General features: G+C 33.3%; 2 pseudogenes across 1 annotated transcript; one reads left to right on the plus strand and one right to left on the minus strand.

The window, feature by feature from the left end:
• Positions 1-6,490: 6,490 nt before the first annotated feature.
• LOC143598298 (U6 spliceosomal RNA) lies at positions 6,491-6,580 on the minus strand (annotated as a pseudogene).
• Positions 6,581-7,103: 523 nt separating this feature from the next.
• Positions 7,104-11,454, plus strand: LOC143598289 (putative indole-3-pyruvate monooxygenase YUCCA9; annotated as a pseudogene). Its single transcript, XR_013147085.1, has 5 exons — positions 7,104-7,471; positions 8,223-8,473; positions 8,980-9,213; positions 10,627-10,755; positions 11,264-11,454. The product of XR_013147085.1 is annotated as a putative indole-3-pyruvate monooxygenase YUCCA9 (transcript).
• The last annotated feature ends 668 nt before the right edge of the window (positions 11,455-12,122 follow it).

Raw genomic sequence — 12,122 nt, forward strand, 5'->3', positions numbered from 1 at the left:
TTACTTGGAGAATCTTTTTTGTCACATGGACAACTATATATGGCTATATCAAGAGTCATAAGCAGACCTATATGTTACTTTATTAATAGCTACAAGTAGACATGGACTAAAGATTTTGTTTTTTGATAAACAATGTATACCTGCTAATACAATCACAAATATAGTGTAAAATGAAGTTTTTACTTATTTGTAAAATATTTTTGTAATCTTAGTTATGCAATTTATATAATTTTAATTTAATTGTAATTGTATTAACAATATATAATTAATTTCTTGAATGTATTTTACTTAATGATCAAAGTTTAAAATTTTCAACAATTACCCGTGTAATACACGGGCCTCAAACTAGTATAATTATATATGCCTTAGTTCTTGATTTTTTATTTTTTATTTTTAAAAGAAATACTTTAATATGAAAGTGATGTGAAAGTTTAAATATTATCCGATATAAGTTTTTCAATGTATTCCAACTAATAAAATGTTTACCAACAGTCTTAAGTCTTAACTTTGTACGTATTTAATTTCCTACAAAAATTTTACACTAACTGAAAATTAACACCGTTAGCTTTTTAAAGATGTGGAAAATATGTATGGGATGCATGGGATTGATGGATGAAAATACGTTCAAAGTTGTGATTGTATGTAAAAATTCTCCGAGTTGGGATTAATATATCCCGACCAATAGGTGAAAGCCAATATTACTAAATTCCAATAACCCAAGATTTATACATATATATGTTTTCAAGATGCATTCAAATTCTATGCAAAACGATTTATATCGTATATGTTTGCAACTTAGGTTCATGTAGTTTCAAGATGGTCGGTAAATCTTGGATTGATGTTACAAAAGAGTTTACCCTTGCATTTGGTGGACTCCATGTTGGTTTTGGTCAACATCATAATGTATGGAGATCTAACTAAGTACGGTATTCAAAGGCCTAAAGAAGGTCCATTTTCGGGTCTAGTAAGAATCGGAAAATATCCCATCATCGACATGGGTACAACCGAAAAGATCAAGTCTGGCGAAATACAAGTATGTTTGATTCTCTCAGTTGTCACATGTTAGATGTGCTTGTTAAATAATTAATAACACTATTTTTTAACGTGTAAATAGGTTTTGCCAGCGTTGAAAAGTATAAAAGGCGGAGGCGATGAAGTTGTTTTCGAGAATGGGAAAAGTTATCAGTTTGACGTGATTTTGTTTGCGACTGGTTTTAAAAGATCAACTCATTTATGGCTTAAGGTAGATTTTCTTTTCTTTCTTTTAATTATGAAAAAAATGGAGAAAAAAAACATGTTAATAAGATGTTGTGTTAAGTATTTGTGTTTCAATTATGTAGGGTGATCATGGTTTAAACCAAGATGGACTACCAAAGGCAATGTTTCCAAATCATTGGAAAGGAGATAATGGGCTATATTTTGTTGGGCTTGCAAGACATGGACTATATGGAGCTGCTATGGATTCTCAAAACATAGCCCAACACATTTTCAAGCTAATTTAAAAGAAAATCACAAAATTCAATAAAAATATTGAAGTTTGATTATCGGATTTGGATAAGTTATGCTTAGTAAGATACTAAGATTTATGATTGTGGTGTTTTATATAGAACAATAATAAATACGTTGTTTTAACTTCTATACACACTTGTATTGAAATGATAGTGCATTTATAAGTTTTTAAAAGGTATTTTATTTATCAAAAGGCTTGTGGGCCAGTATTTGTTTCGAAGATCTCCATGATTAGAGTTTAAATCTTTAATGGATAGAAATGGTGTAATAACTTTCTGTTAAAAAAAACGGATATTGCATTTAATGGGTGCGCTCCTATATATGCATAGGGTTGCGTTATTGTACAAAGGCTCCTTATATACAAAGCGTACAAAGGGAACATAACTCTTGATTTTGCTTAAAACAAAAACATGATGACATAATTGTAAATACATGAAAACATATAGGTTGCGTGATTATTAAAGTTGCATATTTTTCTCATGCTAATTATTTTTTTAACACGTAATTATTTTACTTCATGCGTAATTGTTTTACTTCATATAGTTTTATATGTGTAACTTCTTGAAGTTATAATATGTATCTCATGAGTTTTTTATTTTTTATTTTTTATAATACTGACTTTATAATTAAACGAATCAAGCAAATGAATGAACTTATTATTTGAAGTGCTTAGTGAGGAACTGATGAAGTGTTTAGTAAAGCCGTTTATGACTTAGACTTGAGCTAATTTGGAAGCTTTAGGGTTGTTTCATCATAAGTTTATTGCACGAGAATTTTAATGGGAAACTCCACTTATAATGTTTAAAGATAACTTGCAACCTAAGATAACTTGAAGGCTAAGCTAGAATATTTATATTAAGTAATTTACACTTAAGAATAAATGCTAATAGAGTAATCCTCACTCCGTCCTATTATAAGTGTTCACATTTTTTTTATTTGTCTTATTACAAGTGTTCACTTTCAAAATTTATTAGCCAATTTTCAAGTTTACCATTAAACACACACAACTAACATTAATAAACAATATTGATGGACCCAATTTTCAAGGACATTATTGTCATTTGGTAAAAAAAACGTAATCATTCAATCCACCTTAAACTTTATGTTTTTCAAACATGGACACTTATAATGGGATGAATGGAGTAGTTCATTACGCCCCTCAAGCTAATCACAAAAATTAAATAGAATGTACCTTGCGAGTTTCGATCCAAGTAATTCAAGTCATATTCGACAGTATTTCATTGTTCCGGTTGTTATAACATGAAAGACTCACACGCTCCTCTAAAAGACGACATAAACTATTAACGTGGAATATTTGTTGTTAAAAAAATATTTATGTGGTTGGTATTTGTGAAACTTCTTTACATCAATAACTAAACTATCTTTTAGATTCATGATACCGACTGAATTCTCGCAACATCACACGTACAATTTTACTTGTTTTGTTAAAATAGATGGGTGTCTTAATATAGAAAAATCAATCACTCAATCTACCATCAAACAATAACATCACACATGTCATATCGATTATGTATGTCGTATACCTCAATTAATGTTTGCTTGTTTTTAACTTTGCTTGCTATCTATGTTAATTTTTTGTTCCGCTTATTTTCTTAATTCTTTGCGTTTTTTCCGTCTAACACATTTTTTTTTCAGTTTTGATTTTCTAAATTTTAAGAATCTATTTTACTTATCATAGACAAAATAAAATATTTTTCTTTTACATTTCATAATTTTAATAACAATTTTAGTATATTATTATTATTATAATAGTTGTTATTGTTATTATTATTATTATAAGTTTAGATTTAGTTATAACACAATACTATCTTACTTTCAACCTACTACTACTACTATTATTACTATTATTATTAATATTACTACCACTACTATTATTATTATATTTACAAACTAGTTTGATCCTCCCGTGTTACGGGAGTTTATTCAAGTTTTTGTTTTAATCGTTTTGCTATTTTATGATGATTTATTTTATTTTTTTAACGTAGTTTTGTTTTAATTTAATACATATTTATTAGTTTGTTATAATATTTTTAGCGTTTGAGTTTTTTCAATTGAGATGTGTAGGTTTTTTAAATTTTTAACGAACAAACATAAACGGACACGAGCATATTGATATTTTAAATGAACAAACATGAACACAGATATTTGTCTAATGAAAAATGGACGTTAATGTAGTTGACAGTGGTAGGTTGTATCGGAAGTTAACCGGCGATGAAGATGATAAATTAAATTAGGGTTTAATAATGAAAATGTTTACCAATAAATGAGATATCATAACCCATTTGAGGGCTATTAGGGTTTGGTAAGACCCATAACCCATGAAATTATTCTTTGATGACTAAGAGGTTATTTTACAAATAAATGAGATGTTATAACCCCTTTATGAGTTATCCGGGTTTAGTGAGACCCATGACCTGCAAAAATTATTGTTTGATTATGAAAGAGTTTCATAAATATGTGAGATGTTATAACCCATTTGAAGACTATTCGGGTTTGGCGTGACTCATACCCGTGAATTCGGGTCAAATGCATGTGAAGCCTTCATTTAGAAATCAAGCAATCTTGTGGCTCTAGAGAATGTGGGGAACATGTGAGATGTTATAACCCATTTGAAGACTATTCGGGTTTGGCGTGACTCATACCCGTGAATTCGGGTCAAATGCATGTGAAGCCTTCATTTAGAAATCAAGCAATCTTGTGGCTCTAGAGAATGTGGGGAACAACCTGAGAGCGACACGTAGGATTTTATAGTAGACAATTATATAGATAGTTAGATTAGATGACAAATCTTATACATAAAACTTAAGAAAAAACCCCAAATCTCTTTCGCGCCTAATAATTTAAGTAACCAATCAAAATCACAACTAATCACTTTAAATAATTCAGAGTCTGATAGCATAAGTCGCCCAACTTTTCGTTCACGCTTAGACTATGTGTAGTCATAACTCTCCACCTCCAGACATTATGCGTCACGTGGCGCCCAGTCAGAGTTATGGGTTTTTACAAAAACAGGCTGTAGTCATAACTCTCCACCCCCAGGCATTATGCGCCACGTGGCGCCCAGTCATTATTAATTTTATTTGTTTTTTTAAATGCTAAATCATTTAAATAAATTAACATAAAATTAAAAAATACACTAAACTTCCAAATAAAAACTAAATTAAAAAAAATACATCAAATTAAAAAAATACATATATAATACTAATAAAACTAAAAGTTAAATTTTTCTAAAATTTTCGCTTGTTGAGTGGCTTTTAGAGATCGGACTATCGGGTCGTCTTCGGTTAGCTCACTTGATAAAACCTCGATGTCTTTGTCTATTTCATTCCTTCTAAGTAGGTCGACGGCGTCCAAATTTACTTGAAGTCGTTGGGTTCCAAGGTCGTGTAAAGCTTGGAGTCGAGAGTTCATTTCTTTGAATTGACTTTCCAATTCGGGATACGAACCCGTTGCCGACGACTTTCCCCCTTCCCTTGGCCTTGCTTCTTCTACCCCCGGCCGAGGCATCTCGGTAGTATTCACGGCGTCATTATCGCTTAGGTTGAAGTTTCGAGCGTCGGAACGGGGCGTGTCTGGATCAACCGAAGACGATGTTTTAGACTTTTTTACGCGTACCGCCTTCGGCTTTGGCATCCAACACCATGCCCCATTTTGGGTGAAACCTCAATAGATCTTTCCAAATGCCAAAGTAATTGAAGCCCCCCCCCCCCCCCCGACCTTATGTTGATACTCTGTCAACGCGTTTTCCATGACTTCCGCGTCCGAGACACCGCTACTCCTATTTCGATTCATCCGAGAGAAAACCGTATGGAAAGCCAAGCATTTGGTGTTTATGTCGCCCCATTTCGACAGCAACGGATCTTTTTCTCGACGTGAGTCCCCGCCAAGGTCGTGGAACAACTTTTTAATTTTGTGCCAAAATACCCCCATTTTTGATAGTTTGCTAAAAAAATAAAAACATTACAAGTTAAATGTTTGTTATAAGAAATTTAAAAAAATATATATGTATTTTAAAAACCTACCGCATTTTGCATCTTCCGATATAGCGCACCAAGCACGAGCACATAGTACGCACTCGTCGATACTCCATGCTATCACCGTCTTTTTAACCCGAGGTTCGCCGGCGGGCTTCTTTGCGTGTTTTCTCGGACGTCCGCGTTGGCTCGAACCGCCTACGGTCTCCGGGACGGGTTGTGTCTCCGGCACGAACTCGACCTCGGGTTGGGTCTCCGGGACGGGTTGGGAACCCGAACCGGAAAAAATGTTTGTCGTTGGGTTTTGGAAACCGGGCACCGCATTTGACATAGAGTTTTGTAAAAATGCAATGCACGCGGCCATTTGCGGGTCAATCATATGCGGGACGGGTACGGTTGGCGTCAGGGCGGTAGATTGATTCGGTTGTGGATTTTGGTTGCCTTGACGGGCATATTGACCGAAACCGAGAATATTTTGGTTGTTATTCGGAAACATGATGGTATACATATTTGTGTAAAAGATATAATTGGTATAGAAGTGGAAGGAATAACGGAATGTGTTAAAAAAATGAGTTTGGTTTGTTTTTATAGTATAAATTTAATTAATATAATTTTAAAAAAAAATTTCCAACGGATACATGCCCAACGGTTATTTTTTTTATTTGTGTGCCCTTTTCCGCGTTTTAGATATAACGTTCAAAAAAAAGGACAAAACGCAGGGGGGGTAGTGTACCCCCCGCGTTATAGCATATAACGCACTGCACAACGTGCCAGTACGCATGGTCTTATAAACAAGAACTCGCTTGGCCCCTCTAAAATACTATATATTGTGAAAATAGATGGGTACCATAACGAAGAAAAATTTACTATCAAACAATAAAATCATATCATGTGTCATATATACAAAGTCACATCACGTGACATATGATTATATATGTCACATACGGGACCTTTATAAGGTGAACATGTCTTTGTGACTTTGTCGGCACCTAATTTTCCATTTCTCAATTTGTTTGCGGAGACCATGCTAATCTTCTCTGTATCGTTCCAATTTTATCGGTGGTCCCCAAAGGGACTAGATGTTAGCTTGTTTGTAACCTTTGCTTGCTAGATTATTATTAAGTAATTTACACTTAATAATTCATACTAATAGTTCATTAAACCCCCTCAAGTTAATCACAAAATATAAATAGAAGTTACCTTACGATCCAAGTAATTCAAGTCATCTTCGACAATATACATTGTTCTGGTTGTTATACCATGAAACACTAACACTCCACTAAAAGAAGACACAAAATATATTTTAAAAAGACTCATGTTAAACATAAATCCTCAAGACCATGACCATTGCTAACGTGTTATGTCCGCAATTTTTTTCAAAATATCAAAAACCTTTATGTTAGTCCATTATACTCAATTATTCATCTTTGCATCTTTATCTTGACCTACACACAAGTGTATGGACCAAGCGACTTGATGCTAAAGTGACATAATAATAAAGTAACAATATCTATTTCTATGCATATATGTTCATACATGTACACACTTTATTAAGCCTATAAACCAATATTAATGAATCTCCCTATCTGCTGCCAGAATATGACTACTGGAGTTGATCAAACACTAGCAATCATCATCGGGCCGGTCCAGCCGGCCTCTCAACTGCGGCAAGCCTCCACAAACTATCGGTCCCATACGTGCTACTCGAAAGAGAAGATTGCATTGCTTCATTGTTTAACAAGAAGTCATTAGATAGGTTTCATCTTCACTTGCCTAAGCGGTTTTGTCAACTTGCACACATGCCTTTTCCCGCGAAGTATCCTACGTTGTCCCTCGATCGGATCTCTTGAATTACTTCGATGATTACGCGAATTTTTTCGATATTAAACCGAAGTTTGGGAACTTAGTGAAGTCAGCTAAGTATGATGGAGATAGGAATATATGGAAGGTGGAGACTAAGATACAAGGTATTGGACTTATATTATTATTATTATTATTGAAAAATTATCAAAATGACCAGTTTTGATCAATAGATTTCAAAAATAGCCACGGTTTTGGAAAGATTCTCAAAATGGTCATATTATTATTCAGTCGGATCTAACGGAAACTGACGGATTAGTTTATCAGGTGTTGACACGTAGTGAAATTTTCCGGTGGATCCCACTTATTATGAAAGTTTCCTATGGATTCGTGAGGTAGCCAACGTAATAATAAACAGTCGTGTCCGATGGTGCAACTCATGCTTAGTTTGTCTGTCGGATCTAACTGTTTAATTTGTCCGTCGAACCCTAGATTTTCAATTCACGGGGTTTTTGATTTCGTGTTCTAAAGTGAAATTGAACACTATGGTTGGGTAAACGATTTGCAGTATAGATTTACTTGAATTTGTGGAGAAATAAGAAAGATGGAAGTTGGTTAACGAATTATGTTAGATCCATTAACACGTTGACACGTGGCACGATTTTACTGGTCAACGAATTTTGTTGGACAATGTTGAAATTCCGTCAGATCCGTCGGAAAAAAAATGACTATTTTGGGTATTTTTCAGCACAATGACTAAAATTGGAAAATTGGCTATTTTGTCTATTATTATTATTATTATTTGTTAGTATGAGTTCACGGACCAACTTTTAGAAGTTCTTTATAATTTCTATGTATTGTAAGACAATCTTTAGCAATAGATTATTTAATATTTAATATTTTATCATATTACATTAGGTGATGATGTAAAGTGTTATGAGGGGCGATATTTGGTGGTGGCTACGGGAGAAAACACCGAGCCGTTTGTACCAGAGGTTGACGAGTTGAGTGAGTTTAAAGGTGAAGTTATTCATTCGACTGAGTATAAGTCTGGTGAAAAATATGAGAATAAAAATGTTTTGGTTGTCGGAGCGGGTAACTCAGGCATGGAAGTCGCACATGATTTGGCGGTGTGTGGTGCAAAAACCTCCATCGTTGTCCGAGGCCCAGTAAGCTTTACTCTTCCTTACACATTATTACTTACGCATTGTAATGACACATACAAGTCATAATGTTTATACATACCGTAAAAGGCCTAGACACCTAGTCATAGAGGTGCAGAAAAAACCCGAACCCGGAACTGGACCCGAAAAAAAAACCCGGAACCAGATTTTTTTATCTCGGGGTTTTGGTACCAAACCCTGTACCCGAACCGATAAAATATGGTATTCAAATACCCGGTTATATACCCAACCAGAACCCGATACACAGGGTATGGTTTTTAGAGGCAGTACCCGGACCCGAACCTGACTCGGGTATTACTAATACCTGATCATACCCAAGAACCCAAGTTTTTCTAATACCCGATTTGTACACCTCTACCTAGTCATAATAACACATGTGCCCTCAGGAAGCCCATATGAATTGAATATGGTCAAAATTACTTGCATAGCTAGGAATCTTTCATGTTACATACATTGTGGAATTAACTATATGTTTGGTGTTGGTATTGTAGATTCATATACTTTCAAAATGGTCCGTGACAATTGGATTGTTATTATTAAAAAAGTTGTCACTGAATGTGGTGGATAAGCTTTTGGTGTGGTCTAGCAAGCTAATGTATGGTGATCTCACAAAGTATGGGATCCTAAGAACCAAAGAAGGTCCATTTTTTCTCAAAGTGAGAGACAACCAGTTTCCGGTCATCGATATGGGTGCATTCGAACATATTAAATCCGGCAAGATTCAGGTCTAATTTTGTAAACCCTTGTAACATCTTTTATAAGACTAATAAAAAAACAAACCTAAATCGTTAAACATAAAAAAACCACTAAACTATTTTTTTCACATGTGCATTTTTTTTATTTTAATGCGTTTAACTACACATTTATATATATGTGTGCATTTGAACATATTTTAATGAGACAATCAGTTTCCGGTCATTGATATGGGTGCATTCGAACATATTAAGTCCGACAAGATTCAATTACATTTTTCTTAACCCTTATAACATCTTTTATAAGACTAATAAAAAAACAAACCTAAATCGTTATACATAAAAAATCACTAAACTATTTTTTTCACGTATACATTCTTTTTTTTTAATGCGTTTAACTACGCATGTATATATATATATATGTGTGTAGGTTATGTGTATGAAATATACTTATATATATATATATATATATATATATATATATATATATATATATATATATATAAGATTTTAAAGTTTAAACTTTACAAGGTTATAAAAAACTAGGACCAAAAGAGTAATTGTTGGTTAATTAGATATAACACCATAATACTTCACACATTTGTGAAAAACTAACATTCTCAATATGTGTTGTTCTTGTGCTGTCATTATATTCTTGAGCTTTACATAAGGCATTAAGAACACCACAAAATAATATTGATGTCAACATAGCTAAACAAAGTACCAAGTCTTTACATAAGGCCTCTTAACATTTCTAACATTATTAATATTTAAAGAATGGCGTACAACATTCTCTTCTTGATTCTGACTAGAGGTGGGAAAATAAACCGGTTAACCGAACCGACCTGAAAACCGAACCGAAACCGATATATAAAAACCGGTTTAGAACCGAATGAAACCGGAGGTTTGGAACCGGTTTGTAATTTTCGCCACCCAAACCGGGTAACCGAACCAAAACCGGTCAAAGCTCGAACCGAAACCGATCAAAACCCGAACCGAAACCGATCATAACTAGTCAAGAAACCGGTTTCAACCCGAACCGAAACCGATCATGAACCGGTTTTGACTTTTATTGACCAATCCAAACCGATTTTGAGTTTTAAACAGGTTTGTGCACCTTCTGACTATAACCTTGAATTTTAACATCAAAACATAATCTTTTTCCAACAAATTATAATAATGTATATTAAGTGTATCATTAAGCAATTTACAAATCATACCCTACCGCTTTTATTTAGTTACACGATTAACCCTATAAACTTTTCATATGGTAACCTTAAGGCTTAAACTCCTCGAGTTCATTTAATTACATAATTAACCTCAAACACCTATTTACATAAAATGATAAAAACCAGTTGGGACGTAGAGCGAGTAACTCGTCAACTTATACTAAGATTTTTTTATGTGAGTTTGAGTTCGTGTTCAACAATGTTAACGTGTAAACAGGTTTTGCCGGCATTAAAACACATTAAAGATGGAGGAGGCGAAGTTGTCTTTGCGAACGGCAAGTGTTATCAGTTTGATGCAATTATATTTGCTACTGGATTCAAAAGATTAACTCATTTATGGCTTGAGGTAACTTTAATTCTTTTTTATTATTTATATACTTTTTGTAAAGGAACAAAAATATAAAAAAATAATAATAAACGAGAGAGAGAGAGAGAGAGAGAGAGAGAGAGAAAAGAATAAAGAATACGGAGCTTTAAGGTAACGATTCGATTAAGTTATTAGCCTCAATCAAACCAAAGTTATTGGTTAATCTATTTTACTATGCAATTGTTTTTGGTTAATCAGTTCATTTTAGTTGGTTAGTTTGTTGGTTTCCGGTTAATTTGGTTAGTTTGTCAGTTTGGTTCGGTTAATAACCAAAACCAGACTTGGCTATAATTTTTGCTTACAAGTACATAACATGAAGGTATATAGCATTAAACACATAAAATGGAGGTATAAAAGTTATATACAAATATGAATGGTTCAGTTTAGTTCGGTTATTAAATACCCCTAAACGTTGCATCTACACCACATTTATTATTTTAGCGTCATTATAATAATATGATACATAACTAATATATATGTTACGTAGGGAAATGATTTCTATTTGAATAAAGATGGCACACCAAAGCCAATGTATCCAAATCATTGGAAAGGAGAGAATGGGCTTTATTGTGTTGGGCTTGCAGGAACAGGGCTGCCTGGAACTGTCATGGATGCCCAAAAGATAGCTGATGATATTTTTAGCCTAATTTCAAAGTAAAATGGCTTGGAGAAATTTGTGTGTATGTATACAATACTTTTTATAACAAGCACTATGGGAAGTTTGAAACTGTTTATTTATTGGTAAAAAGAAACATTTTAAAAAATCAGGATTTATGACTTTCTGAAAACAGTTTTTTTAACTCCCTAAAAAACTTAAATAAGAGGGATTTTTGTGTTTTCCAAACACTTTTTTAACTTATTGATTTTTTGAAAAAGACAATAAGTTAATAAGTTGTTTTAAAAAACAATCCCAAACATGCTTAGATATCTTTAGAGTAAGGTTGGTTTCATTTCATATTTGTTAGACCTTAGTTTATAAGTGTGATATTATTAGATATGTTTGTGTGTTACATTATAGAAAACACCAAAGTTATGTGTTTGGATTTATTTGTATTTAAGAAGGTTATATGGCATGCTTTGTTCTTAAAATGCGAAATTGGGACTTAATGTGAATGCGACAATTCGCTTAATTTATCCGGAAATTAAAAGTAACTCGCTAACAACAATTGATGACAATTAATAAGTTGCATCTTTACAGTTGGGTAACGTACTTAAAGTATAATAACAACACGCACCATATCATAGCAACACCAAAAGGTATAATAGTGTACCTTAATTACGATCATAAGAACGAAAACATTTTCTTTTCTGAGTGAAATCCCCTAATATATGAAAGAGTGAAAAAG

This window comes from Bidens hawaiensis, unplaced genomic scaffold, assembly GCF_021521415.1.
Source record: "Bidens hawaiensis isolate Kalapana, Puna unplaced genomic scaffold, B.hawaiensis_p1.1 tig00049917_1, whole genome shotgun sequence".
Taxonomy (NCBI): domain Eukaryota; kingdom Viridiplantae; phylum Streptophyta; class Magnoliopsida; order Asterales; family Asteraceae; genus Bidens; species Bidens hawaiensis.